Below are 14664 nucleotides of genomic sequence, written 5' to 3' on the forward strand. Positions count from 1 at the left end.
GGCTGCGGTGGGAGGAGGAGGCAGCGCTGGGCGCTGGGACTCGCCGGGCGGCGAGGAGCGCGGAGCGCGGAGCCGGAGCCAGACGCCGCCGCCGCCACTGCCACCTGCGCGGCGCTCAGCAAGGTAGGGCGGCCCCGCACTGCGCCTTCACAGTCTGTGCGATGGGGGGCGTCGGGTGGGACGTATGTGCTGCGCCTCCCCAGCTGCAGCTCCCGGGGAGGGATGCTGGGGATCGGCGCGCCCCTAGGGGCCCGACGGGGCACGGGGCAGCCCGGCTTCCAATCCCTCCGTGTGACCTTGCACAAAGCACTGCTCCCGTACAGGCCTCAGTTTCCCCCTCGGGAAAGCGGGCGCAGTGGTGGCTCGCTTCTCTCCGAGCTATTGGCAGCAGCAGCCCCCAGGTCCAGCCTCCTGACGGTCGGGACCCGGATGGGGGCTGTCTGCACCGCCCACCCCTCCCTCCTGCAGTGAGGGCTGTTCGCCCAGGGCTCGGAGAGCCGGCCCCGACAGGCCCCCGTGTGGTCCCAGATTCCCGCGGTACTCGTATTGGGTCCTTCCTTCCCCTTGGCTGGTGACCTGCTGGGCTTCAGCTACCCGATCCGGGAGGCAGTGAGGAGGCTGGGCAGAGTCGAACCCCAGCTCGCTGCCCGCCTGGGCTTGCAGGTCGGGGCGGTCAGTGTCTGTCTGCCAAGACCGGCTTTCCCTTCTGGGACTGGGGAGCCTGGGCTGGAGGTGGCCGCCGGACCCTCGGCCACCAGCCTGCGTGGACCGTACCCATGCGTGTCCCCACCACCTGGACTTAGGGAATGGTGTAGGATAGCCCCATCCCCTTCCCCATCCTGGTCTGGTGCTGGCGCCCAGCCCTGTATCCCAGCCTTGGCTCACGGCCACGCATGGACCACAGAGCAGCAACAGCACCAAGAGGCCTGTGTCTGCGTGGGGTTGGGGCGTGGGGCACAGCACGTGTCTGAGGGAGTGTGGCCCCAGGCTCTGGGTAAAGAAGACCTCGGATATCTATTCTCAGCCCTTCCAGAACATAACATCCCCACCCGAAGGTCCTGCTGCCGGGTTGTACACAGGGCGCTCTCCAGCTCTGAAGGCGGCTTAACACCCAGCTAGAATCTGCCCCTGAACTAGTGCTGCTCTGGGCACGCAATGTCCGACCTCCCTCCCCACCATGGGCAGTGATCAGATCCCTTAAATCTGCCCACCTCCAGGCTGAACAGCTCCAGGTTGAGCACTGTGTCTCCAGTCAGAGCCAAAGGGAGCAGAGGCGGGGAGAGGGAGCTGAATTAGCTGAGGTCTGCCCCAGAGTGGACTGTGGGGCCTTCTCGAAGTCTGGGGCCTGTCCTGAACCTACCTGTGCCTAAGGACAGCAATGTGCTGCCCCTTAGCTGTCTGGATGGAGAGGAGGACACAGAGCCCCTCCAGGTCTACCCTGTCCACAGTCATCCTGCCTCTCCAATCCTCTTGCCCTGTTTGAGGAAGCAGCTTCTGGGAAGCGATTCTGGGCCTTCTGGTCTCCGTTGTCCTCCTCATGACCTGCCTCTCACCCAGGGGCTTCTTACAGCCAAAACAAGGGAAGGGCAACCTGGGAAGGGAGGGGCCACCTGGGAAGGGAGGGGCCACCTGGACAGGTGGTAAGCTCTGCATCATCAGGGGTGTGATGGATGAGCACTTGCTGAGACTGACCAACCTTTGACCCTAAGTCACTGAGATTCTAGGGCTAAAGTAGAGTGACCATGACCTTGCCCTCCAGCCGTGGTGGAAGCTGCACAGGACTTGGGGCTGGACCACAAATGAGTGTTGTTATACCCTCATAAAAGCAGACTAAGTATACATGCTGTCACTCAAGCATAGTAGCTCCAATGCACAGGCTTAAGTGCTACCTAAGTCTCTTGTCATCTCTACATGTGTATCATCTTGACCCCATTTTCCTGCTCAGCTAGTCCAAGCCATTTTGGCCTGATTTAGGGACATGGCAGATTCGAGTTATTGAAAAGTCATCCTATAGTAATAATTTAAAAAGGCACCATGGAATTATGGAATGTCTGCGCTGAAAGGGATCTTAAGAAATCCTCTCACCCAACCCCCTCATTTTAAAGATAGGCATCTCCTGCTGCCAGAGGGGACGTGACTTGGCAGAAGTCATACGGCAAACCAGCAACCGAGCCCACAAATTCTGATTCCAACACCATACAGCAAATGAAAAGTTTGTATTTTTTCCTGTAAAATTAGCAAAAATAAATATAAAAGGGTAAAATTTTATGCTGGCGAAGCTGTAGGTATTCACCCAGGTTTTTTAATTTTGTAGACCAATCTGTCTCTCAGCTTGTTACAAAAGTTCATGAAAATGACTCTATCTGCCCTTTGCTCCTAGTATTCTACTTTGGGAACTTTACCCTAAGGAAGTAACTGGAAAGAAATGTGCATAGTGCTGTTATTTATAAGAAGTTATAGTGAAGAAGCTTTCAGCGTTTTATTTGAGGTCAAATAGGCATTTCATTTGAAAAGTACAGCTTAAAAACTAGTGACACCAAAGCTTACATTGCCAGAGTCTGGAAGCAACGGGGTCCAGAGGAAAGGCCCCACTGGATGACCCTGGGTCAATCCCTTCCCCTCTCTGGACCTCACTTTTCCCATCTGTGAAATGGGGGCAGACTCAGTGATTGCTGAATTTCTTTCATCTCTGACAACCCATGTTCTAGACATGGCAACTGTAACTGAAGCCTTTTATTGGAAGGATCAATGATCACGGTGATAGCCAAAGGACTGTTCCAGCCGTGCTCCCCCATCATTAAATGAATCCCTTTAGAGGCAGGCTGCTAACTGAAAGGTTGGCAGTTCAAACCCACCAGCTGCTCCGCAGGAGAAAGATGTGGCAGTCTGCTCCCGTAAAGATTACAGCCTTGGGAAACCTATGGGGCAGTTCTCCTCTTTCCTGTAGGGTCGCTATGAGTTGGAACTGACTCAACGGCAATGGTGGTTGTTGTTTTTAGAGGCAGGCAGCTAGCTTTGTTCCTGGGAAGGGGTTGCAGCCTTAAAGTTTTGCTATTTCCAAATAGCCAGAAGCTGGCTTGTTTTAGAGCTTGGTGTGTTTTTGTTTTTATCTTCTCTACCAAATCTAAGGGGTTAGATTTTTCAGGAGGACCAGAAAACAATTCAGCAGGACTCTTCATTTGTTTTAAGCCTATAGTTTGTGTCTTGCCTCCTTCAGAATAGACTGGAGGTGCTCTGCAATCACAGCCCTGTCTGAAGGTCCAGGAGCAGGTGACTTCACTTCTGTGGGCAGATGTTTATTGGGTTCCTGCTGTATACCAGGCCCTGAGGTGCGTCCCTGGGTCCCACAGGCTGCTGTGAGAAATATATTAGGTTAAAACACATGAAATGGCCAATATCCAGCTGTTTTTGACTGACAAAATATGGTAATTTCATTTGGTTCAGCTTAAATGGAAAAAGATATAATTAAAGAGCAGTGTGTTCTTTCCTGTAATTGAGAAATGGGCAAGGTACTGTGGGGACTAAGAAGGTATGATTATGAGCTTGGGGAGGTCAAGGGGGAAGTATGTGTGAATCTGGTTTTTCAGAAGTAGATTGCCAGGTCTTTCTTCTAAGGTACCTCTGAGTGGACTTGAACCCACAAACTTTCAGTTAGTAGCTGAGCACGCTAACCATTTGCACAACCAAAGATCCTAATGATAATAGCTAATATTTATTGAGTACTTAAGGAGTCCTGGTGGCGCAACGGTTAAGTGCTGGGCTGCTAACTGAAGGGTTGGCGCTTCGAACCTGGCAATCTGCTCCTGTAAAGATTACAGCCTAGGAAACCCTATGGGGCAGTTAGTTATACTCTGTGCTATAGGGCAGTATGTGTCAGAATCGATTCAACGGCAATGGGTTTTTGGTGGTTTGGTCTTTCCTTTAAGAAAACAAATGTACAGAGAAACTAAGTAACTTGCCCCGACCAAGTCACACAGAGAAGCTGGGGCTTTTAGTCAAGGGCAATAGGGAGCCATGGAAGGCTTTTGAGCAATGTTAGCATGATTCCTTGGGGGTGGATTGGAGGCAAGGGAATGCTGTGGGAACAGTCCAGGCCTGAGGTGATGAAGTGGGTGAATGAGGGGGCAGAAGATCAACAGAGCTTGGTGCTAGCAGTTGGGTGGTGAGTCCCGGGCCAGGCAAGGAGGAAGAGGAAGCCAGGAGCTTATTTAACAAACAGTTACATAGTATTTCTTATGTGCCAGGCACAGTAAGATTTTACATACATTAACCCAACAGTCCTTGTAACAACCTGTAAAGTCAGTACTATTACTATCCCCATTTTTTAAAATGGGTGTATTTTATTTATGTAAATAATATCTCAATAAAGTTAATTTACAAAGAAAGTATATCTGTTTCTTCCATTATAAATTTTTGTTGAAAATCTGGAATTTAGAAAAAGACAGAAAATAAATTACCCATATCTTCTTCTTTCCTCATCTCAGATAATCAATAGAAAGATTTTAGTGTATTTACTTTCAGTCTTTTTTCTATTATTATCCCATTTTACAAATGAAGACACTGAGGCCCTAAGTGATTTGGGCAACATGCATCTGAGCCCATGACATCTGGCTCCAGTGTCCAGGCTCTCAATCACCATGCTATACTGCCTATTAACCCTGGAATGTCAGAGGTGGGTTCCACTGAGACACACCCCCTACCCTTTCCACTTCTTCATCCCTCCACCTTCCTACTCCTTCTACCTCCGCCACCGTTTCACAGATGGAGAAAGGCAGGGCTTTGCCCAGCATCTCTCAGCCAGTGGGGAGCTGATATGTGAAGTCTCATTCAAATAAGAAATAGGTACTGAGAACTTGTGCTGGGTTGATGTGACAGCTGCTTCCAGCCTGGCCTGGAGCCTGGAGCTTGCAGGGGACTGGCAGGTGGCATGACCTGCTCACAGGGAGTGCGGGGGATTGCCAGGGTAGGCCTGTATTCCTTGGGCCTAAGGGTCTCAGCCCTCCAGCTGGCCCTGAGTAGAAAGTGACTAGGTGATGGAGAGAGAGAGTTTGGGACTTTGCCAAGGCTGCAGGTGCCCTGGGACTTGTCACCTGTACTCTGACTGTGCATTTATTTCTGGCCCTGGTGCCAGCAAACTCCCGGGGCCTCATCTGCTGCCAAGGAGGGAGCCCTGGCTTTCAGCCTCAGCTCAGCTTCTGGGTGGCTTTGGGCCAGGGTCTTTCCCTCCCCACCCGCAAAGTGGCATCATAATGGTACCAGCTGCATGATGAAGTCAGATGCACATGAAGGCGCTTGCACAGGGCGTGGCATGTGGACAGTACTCAGTAAAAGGCCGACTATTGTTGTGATTCCTGAGGCCACCCCAGGGTGCTGGCCCAGGCTGGGGGATTGAGCCCACCCCAGCCACAGCCCCCTCCTGGACCCTTCACCTTCACACCTGGCCAGGTGGGGCCCAGCCAGTACAGAAGGAAACGGAAATGAACCTCAGGCAGTGGTTTGAAGTCCAGGATTGCAGACAACAAAGGACACAGTGGAAGAAAGAACCCACGCCTCTAAGGAGGGAGAGCTTGGTCTGAAGCCTAACCTAGTCACTGACGTGCTCTGTAGGCAAGTCCTGTCCTTTCTCTATGCCTCAGTGTCTTCACCCATAAAATGGGAGAATATTCCCTGCTCTGATAATCAGAATGATCTTCACCCACCGACCATCTATCAAGCTCTTTCTATGGCTAGGTACTGTGGAGAAAGATAAGCCAGACCACTGCTGCCTTTAAGGGCTCACAGCCTGATGGGAGAGGCTGCTATGACAGGGGAAGCTAAGGAGCTGTGAGCGCTCAGAGGAGGCGCGTGTAGCCCCTTGGAGTGCAGTGAGGGTGGGGGTCAGGGAAGGCTCCTTGGAGAAGGTGATCCCTAAGCTGGGTCACTGTTGGGATTTGGAGTCACTGAGACTACAAAGGGGAGGACATTAGAAAAGTCACACCCCGTCTCTGAGCCTCAGTTTCTTCGCCTATAATATGGGGGTAATAAGTACCTGCTCTGCCTAATTTATAGGGTTGTTATGAGGCTCAGAATTTGATAGAGGTTATGGAAGCACTTCGTTGTTGTTGTGTGCCGTCGAGATGGTTCCAACTCACAGCGACCCTATAGGACAGAGTGGAACTGCCCCACAGGGTTTCCTAGGCTGTAATCTTTATGGAAGCAGATTGCCAGGTCTTTTCTTCCATGAAGCAGCTGGTGGGTTTGAACCGCCAACCTTTTGGTTAGTAGCCAAGCATTTTAACCACTGCACCACCAGGGATTCTTGGAAGCACTTTATGAACTGTAAAATGATAGGCATCTGTTCATTGTTGCTTTATTGTGATTTCTCAAGCCTCTGGGGGGTTAGGGAACTACCAGGTCAGTGTCTGGGTCAGGAGAACTTCCGGTCTGTTTTGAAAGGCCTACAATCAAATCCAGCAAGGATAGGGTGCCATTAACCTCACACTCTTGATTTAAGAGCTCTAGAGTATTTCTGTGTCAGGGTGTGGCTTAGCTCGGAGGGTTCTGGGAGGGGACGCCCTGAAGGCAGCCATGATCCAATCACAACCATGAAAGGGGGGACATGTGTGTCATGAAAACCATCCGTGGCCTAGAACACCCAACCGAGGGCAGAGGCCTGGGTGCTCTGTGGTACACAGCAAACGAGGGTGGGATCAAGCTTCTGGGGACCTGACTGAGGGGCTGTGGGTACCTGTCAGGTGAAGGATGGAGGAAAAGGGTGCACCGTGGGGTCCCTGAGAATGAGGGCAAGACAGTCAGTGTGGAGAGAGGTCTGTGATGGGTCGGTGACTGAAAAAGCAGGTAACAGAGCATTATGCATGGAATGAGCCTGTTTGGGTTTGAATGGGAGTAAAGAAAAATACCCAGACAGATACACATCAAACTGTTAACCTGGTTATCACTAAGTGGTAGAATTTTGTTTGTTTTCTTTTCTGCATTTTGAAATTTTTTTAATTAATATTTTATTGTGCTTAAGGTGAAAGTTTACACAGCAAATTAGGTTCCCATTTAACCATATCTACACAAATTATTCAGTGATATTGGGTACATTTTTCACAATGTGTCATCATTTTCATTACTCCTTTCTGGTTGCACCATTCCCGGTACTCCGGTTTCCCTGCCCCCTTACCTTCTCATCTGTGCTTCGGAGTAATTTTTGACCATTTGGTCTCCTATACATGATTACTCACCGGTGACATCCTTTATTTTATGAGCCAATCTGGTATTTAGCTGAAAGGTGACCTCAGGGGATAGTTTCAGTTTTAGGTTTAAAGCGTATCTCGGGGTAATTGTCTTGGGGAGTCCTCTAGTCTCAACCCTTCCAGTAAGTCTGGACTTTTTAAGAATTTGAATTCTGTTCGACATTTTCTCTACTGTTCTATAGAGATCCATCTGTAGCCCCGATCAGAATGGTCGGTAGTGGTAGCTGGGCACCATCTAGTTCTTCTGGTCTCAGGGTAGATGAGGCCATGGTTCATGTCAACTGTTAGTCTTGTAGACTACTTTCTTCCCTGAGTCTTTGGTTTCCTTCTTTCTCTTCTGATCCCGACGTGCATTTTGAAATTTTTATATGCAATAGACGTTTTATTTCTATAAGGATTTTGAAGATATATATTTATACATACATACATTATAATTGTAACGTAGATAGTATAATATCCAGGCCAGTCTGACATCACTAGGCTTAGGGGCATGAGAAGGAGGCACGTACAGCATGGGAACTTGGGGACACCTGGCTGACACCCCAGTGCTGGCCTTACAGAGCAGCTGGAGAAGCACTTGGGAGCAGGTTCTGGGGATGGCTTCATGAAGGAATCACACTGGAGGAGAAGTGACTGGGGACCTCTGAAGGAGGGCTCTAGGACTCTCTCCTTAGGACAGAGACTGGGGTCTTAGGTGACTGCCAGCACAGTCAGCACTATGACCAGGCTGCCCCAGTAGGAGCATGGGGTTAGAGGGAGGGTCCTGCTGGAGTTTGGGCACCCTCTGACCAGGCCTGGGACAGCCAGGACAGGGATAGTGGAGTGCAGGCTGGGGAGGGACCGAGCCTTCAGCTGCAGCGATGCTTTGGGGCTCCAGGTGAATGTAAGGCCTCAGCCAACTCTTACCCCCCAGTGGTGCACAGTTTTGGTCCTTGATCCCTGAGGCTCTCACAGACCCTCCAGCCTGTTTGGGAAGAAAGTAAGAAACTGAGCTCCTGCCCACTCCATTGAAGGCAAGGCACCATCTACTGGGAGATGGGCCATTATTTTATAATCCATTAATAAAGAAAAAATGGCAAGCAATTAAACTCTGATTATAAATTACATCCCGGTTTTAGAGATGTTAAAATATAAAAAACTGTGTCTTAGGACCAATAAAACATGACATGTTTAAGACTCCACACTAGACTCTTAATGTATATTCACTCATTTAATCCTCACAGAAACCTCATGGGTAGATAGTCTTATCCTCTTATTACAGATGAAGAAACAGGGCCCAGAGAGGTTAAGTAGCTTTCACCAGGTCACACAGCTGGCAAGAGACAGAGCTGGAATTTGAACCGTGCTCTGGCTCAGATCTCACTGCTTTTTCTCGCGTGGTCCCATGAAGAAAAGGCTCCAGAGTCCTGGCCCTTGGGAAGAAGAGAATGTCCACATTATAGAGTGAACACATGCCAGTTCAGAAGTGCCCCAGTGGACTAGTCATTAAATGCTTGATGCCTTGAGCTAACCGAGGAAGCCTGGAGGAGGGCTGGAAGGATAACGGACAGGAAGGAGCTTTGAGAGCCCCTGTCTGGGTCCTTAGCCTCATCAAGGTTATGACCATTACCAGGAGCAGCCTGGCCTGTGGCCCATCCTCAAGAGAAGCCTCAGAGACCCACTCCACACAGATGATCCTGGAGCCTCACCCAGACAGGCCCATTCATTCATTCCCTAAAACGTTATTTTTCAATGTCATTTTCGAATGGGTCCTTTGTGCATGTATTGATGACTTTCTGCATATAAAGCACAGGCCTCAGTGCTAGGGAGACAGCATGGAGCAAAACAGACACACACCCTGCCCTCGTGGGCAGTAGTCGTCCCGTCCCACCAAACGTGGGGCAGGAGCCTGGAGGAGAAGAGAAGGAGCATGCGGAGTAGAGACGTGCCTCCTCCGGGGTCACTGCGGAAGGCTGCTCTAGGGAAAAGACCTTTGAGCTGAGCTGTGAAGGACGAGTAGGGGGTAACCAGGTGAGGGTGGGAGGGGAGCACGCCTGGCAGGAGAAACAGCCTGTGCAAGGGCCCTGAGGCTGGAGGAAACGGGCCTTGGAGGAATTAAAAGCACTGTGCTCTGCAGCTCCGGTCCTTGGGCAGTGAAGCTGGAGAAGTGGTGTGGGCTGATTCTGTGGGCCTGGAGCAAAGGCCAGAGAGTGGCATGCTTAGATTTGCATTTTTAGAAGATGAGGGGTGGGATGGTTGGCTGGGAGACTGGTTAGGAAGCTGAGACTAAATGACCAGGTGAGAGAGATTGGTAGCAGCAGTGGAAATGGAGATAAGCAGATGGTTTTAGGAGATGGGGTGGGGCCAGGGTGGGACTAGTGATGGTTTGGTTTGGTGAGGAGGAAAGGAGGCTGCATGGACAACCCCTGGGTTCTGGTTTGCCAGGCAGTGCCCTTCATGAGGCCTGACTCATAGAGGGAGGGGTGCTGGTTGGGGTCGAGCCTTCATCCCACTGGGCCCTCCTGCCGTTGTCTGGTTTTTGTTCACTTTTCCCCCAGCAGTGCTGACATATCCAGGATCATCCAGTATTGGGGTGTTGTCAGATGCTGTGAAAAAAAGCATGGCGAGGGATTTCAAGGTGTTGACAAGAGTAAGGTATGGGCCGTGGAGCTGGTAGGAGGGAAGAGAGTGAAGGTGGCAGATGGCTGGGAGAAGGCAGAGGAGCACAGTGGCTGGATGTTCTCATGGGGGTGAAGACCAGGGGAGTGGAGGGCCCAGCCTGATGTCCTAGACCAGTGGGGACCGGAAACAGGCATCCATGGCAGGTAGACGTCATGTGCCCAGACACCAACCTGGGGCTAGTCTTTCAGAAAAGCTGGGGCCAAATGTGATGGTAGGTCGGGCACTGCCGAGTGGGCAGTGTCATCCTGAGGGGGTCTCTGGTTATGGGCTCCAGGGCTCTCTTCCTGGGCCTGAACCCATTTTTATTGATCCAGGGGGTTGCTGACGTAAGGCTACAGATGACAGGAAGCTGAAGGTGGAGAGCGCGTGCTCAGCACGGGGGTGCTGGAATTAACGACTTTGAAAGCAGATAGACCATTCTCACAGGATGGCATAGTTCCAGGTGTGGCCAAGAAAGCGGTCAAGTACAGGAGGTCATTGGAGATGAGATGGTCCTTGTACACAGGGGAAACTGAGGCTCGGAGAGTCCATGGGACTTGCCTGAGGTCACATAGCTGGAAAACGGCTGTCCTTGTCTGGTTTTCTGTGCTGTGGGTTCTAGATCCCAGAGGGCAGCTCCTTTCCTGGATCTTCCTTTGGGAATGAGAACATGGTGCCGCTGAGTCTACATCTTGGGCTGGGAGTCGGGAGGCCTGGGAGGGGAGTCATGGCCCGCTAGCGAGTGGATGATGAGTGTGGGAAGGCTTCCTGGAGAGGGAGCATTAATCTAGGCTGAGCCCTGCAACTCTGGACATACAGAGCGGTGGGGAGGGAGCAACAGGCAAAGGAAGCAATGCCAGCAAAGAGCTGGCAATAGGGAAACATACTGAGCCTATCTGGGATGCAGTGAATGTATAGTCTGGTTTGGCTTAATTATAAGGGGCATAGTCTAAGATATTGGCCGGATACCAAGAGCAGGAGATAGAGGCCGCCAGCCTTGGCAGAAGGAGTGTTTTATCACTGACATTGTTTAGAATTGCTGGCACACCATGACAAGAAAAAGTCAGAGTTCTGGTTGGTTTTATTATTGTGTTTAAGTTCTCTATAGAAAGTGTACCCCCTTATTGCTTGCACCCAGGCTGACCGCTCACCTCCCTCCCTCCCTTCTCCCTTCATTCTCTCCTCACCACCACGCCCCTCCCCCACTTTTGATACACCCCCCCGAGCCCCCCACCCACCTCTACCTCCCCCCACCCCTGCCAGATTTGACTTTGAGTGCAGGACTGAGGAATTTCAGTTTGATCCCACAGGAAGGCTTTGGAATAGGGGATACTGCCGTCTAATGGTAGCCAAGTAGGGGCTCAGTTTAGGAGAGGTAGGGGCAAGGTTTGCACTCAACTATAACTAACCTAAAGGTTGGTGGTTTGAACCTACCCAGCAGTACCACGGAACAAAGGCCTGGTTGTCTGATTCCGTTAAGATTACAGCCAAGAAAACCCCATGGAACGGTTCTACTCTGTAACACATGGAGTCGCCATGAGTCGGTATTGACTCAATGGCAAAGAGTATGGTATGATAAGAAGGACAGCCTAGAGGAGGCAGGAAAGACCTGGGAGAGGGGGAGGATCTGAGTGGGGGGAATAGGGTTTTAGAGACAGGAGCAGAATTTCAAAGCTGTTGCCACAGAAAGACCAGGACCCATGGGCCAGCTGCCCACCGCCAGAACAGGCCCTGGCTGGTGCGCCCCGGGGGCCATTGGCCTGCAGGGAGTCTGAGTCCTGCAGTGTCCAGGGCTGCAGTTGGTGGTCAGCCTCAGAATCCTTGAGATCCAGGAGCACGCCGGATCCCAGCCCCCTAGGCAGGACCTTCCAGAATGTAAGGACAGCAGCAGTAACAGCCCTCAGGAGTTACTTACCAGCCCACTAATGTCAGCGGGACTTCATGGGCACTCAGGCAACAGCTGGATTTGCTAGTCCCATTTTACAGATGAGGAAACGGGTTTCAGAGTGAAGCAGAGTGGCTCCCAGGAACCATGGCCTGCTGCCTGCTTTCAGCCTGTTGTCCACATTCATTAACCTGGTTAAACCACTGCTGTCGAGCTGATTCCAACTCATAGCGACCCTATAGGACAGAGTAGAACTGCCCCACAGAGTTTCCAAGGAGCGCCTGGTGGATTCGAACTACCGACCTTTTGGTTAGCAGCTGTAGCACTTAACCACCAGGGTTTTCTTAACCTGGTTAGTCCAGATTAATTCTTCCTGATTGGATTTGTAGATTTTATTAACCGGTTTTAACTAAACTATATCAATATAATACCCATTGCCATTGAGTCAATTCCAACTCATAGTGACCTTATAGGACAGAGTAGGACTTCCCCATAAGATTTCTTTATGGAAGCTGACTGCGACATCTTTCTCCCTTGGTGTGGCTTGTGGGTTTGAACCACCAACATTTCGGTTAGCAGCCTAGTGCTTAACTGCACCACCAGGGATTCTTTTAACTAAACTAACCCTCACAGAATGGGCAAATGGTTTTAAAAGTTTCATGCAAAAAAAGCTGTGGGTTGTTAGTAACTCTAGTAATGCTGGCATGTGCAGACAAGAAAACGGAGAACTGACACGTAGGTTCCCAGCATGGTTACTTTATCGGCCACAACACAAGGAGAAAACAATGACAAGCTAATCAAGTCGGACAATAAGTCAGCCCAAGCCGTTCTTTAACTTGGAAGGACACTATTTAAAATATATCTATAGGTAAAAAGATTTACAGTAGCTCTGGTTAATGATGAAAATCTCACTCTATGTTTATGTTGTACCTTGAGGCTACCGATGATGATTACCCAAAAAAACCCATTGCCGCCAGAGTCGATTCTGACTCATTGTGACCCTGTTGGACAGAGTAGAACTGCCCCATAGGGTTTCCAAGGCTGTAATTCTTTGTAGCAGACTGCCACATCTTTCTCCCGTGGAGCGGCCGGTGGATTCCAACCGCCAGCCTTTCGGTTAGCAGCCAAGTGCTTTAACCTCTGTGCCACCAGGGCTCCTCTGATGATGGTTACTTGTGTATAATACAGGGAAACCTGTGAGAGCTGGAACTTGACGGGACTGCCTTATTTTTCCAAGTCTCGCAAGTTTTCCGCCTTTGACAGGGTGCGGTCTTACCACTTTTCTATCGTTCTCTATCAGTAGAACATATTTGCGCTTTCCTTCTCTGACAAGTTTCCGCCTTACACAGATTCTGGCTTTCGCAGGTTTTACTACATAAAATATTGAGGGGCAAACTCAATTTCTATCTTTTTGGAAGGAGTGAATGTTCAAAAATTTTGGAGCCCACTGCTGTACCTCGTGGTCTTTTCCCCGCTGCTGCCGCTTCTAATGTGCCACCAGGTTTCTGATTAAGCTTTTCTCAGATGGGGTGTGATTTCTCCATTTTCCTACCTATTCCCAGGACAGAGACTCCATTGCTACCTCTGGTCCCACAGAGCCTGGTGCAAAAGTGAGGAAGGCTGTACCTGACTGGGGATTTGGAAAATGGAGTTGAGTTGATGTGCTCCAGTTGACCCTTCCATTGTGAGGGCTGCTGGTGTTCTGCGGTCTTTCTACCGGGGGCCTGTCTTCTCTCCTGGCCCTAAGGAGCCCCGTCTTTCCCAGCCTTAACCACTGTGGAGGAACACTCCTACCTTTTAAAGATCTGAGCCCTGAGAGAGACTAGGTAGGGTGAATGACCTTCGACCTCCCCCTTACAAGGCCTTTCCTCCCCAACCATCCATGGAATTTGTCCCTTTGAAAATGAGTTTCCACTATTATTTACAACACAGATAAGGAACAAAAATATTTGGTGCTGTTTCCAGGCACAGGATAAAAGGACACTTTGTTCCATGTCTTGGAGGACAGTCCTGGGCTGGAAGGCTGGAGACCTGGATCCTGTTCCTGGCTGTGCCCTATGTGGGTGGCACCTGCCATGCTGATTCAGTTTCCCCTTCTGGGCTCCATGATCTCTCAGGGTCTAGCCTGTGCTACTTTTCTGGGATTCTTTTGGGGACCTTCTCTACTAGGTGATTCTCAGCCCGCATCTGGAGAATTCAAATATGGTCCAGGCTCCAAACTGGATGGGGGATGGTGATGACTTGGAGCACTATGAGGAGAAGATGGGAAACTGAGTCACACAAGAAACTCCCCAACCTGGAGAGGAGCTGTCACACGGGCACGTGGTCAGGGGCCTCAGCTCTCTGAAGGGTTGTCGCGGGGCAGAGGCAGCGGATGTGGTTTGTGGACTCCAGTGGCAAAGACACATCAGTGAGAGAAATTGTAGATTTCCGTTCGCTAGAAGAGAGGAAGTCTGTAACGGTCGAGCTCTTCTGCCCCCAGAAGGGGTGAGCTGCCCATGACTAGAATGGTACAGGCTGAGACCCTCAGACTATTCAGATGGAATGGAGTGGAAAGGAGGGCAGAGAATGGGGCTGGATGCCTTCTGGGTCCCTAACCCTGGGCAGTGCTGCGTATTGTAGCTGTCTCTTGTTCCCAGATGTAATAAGACCATGTGAGAGAGGACATTAGAGATCTGGCTAAGAATTAGCTGAGCTTTAGATTCTAAGTCAGCACTTGGGGTGGGGAGGGGCACTAGGCTGTCGGTGTTTTTATTAAGCTAAGGGAGTATTGGTGGGTGCCAGCACAGATTCCCCCCAAATCTTTAGGTATTGCTACTTAGAAGAGAAATAAAGGAACATGGGTACTGTGTGCTTCTGGAGAAATCTCTAAGCCCCTGTTCAAAGTCCTTATTCATTGTT

The 14664-nt window shown here is 50.5% G+C and overlaps 1 protein-coding gene across 1 annotated transcript in view; it reads left to right on the forward strand.

Moving 5' to 3' along the window:
* Positions 1-41: 41 nt before the first annotated feature.
* Positions 42-14664, forward strand: part of CORO2A (coronin 2A) — a 73140-nt gene continuing 58517 nt past the window's right edge. The window contains exon 1 of the mRNA XM_004372234.2: positions 42-123. The gene's annotated coding sequence lies outside the window, so the exon portion shown is untranslated. The remainder of the gene's footprint in view (positions 124-14664) is intronic.

The sequence above is a fragment of the Trichechus manatus genome, unplaced genomic scaffold (assembly GCF_000243295.1).
Source record: "Trichechus manatus latirostris isolate Lorelei unplaced genomic scaffold, TriManLat1.0 scaffold00016, whole genome shotgun sequence".
NCBI lineage: Eukaryota > Metazoa > Chordata > Mammalia > Sirenia > Trichechidae > Trichechus > Trichechus manatus.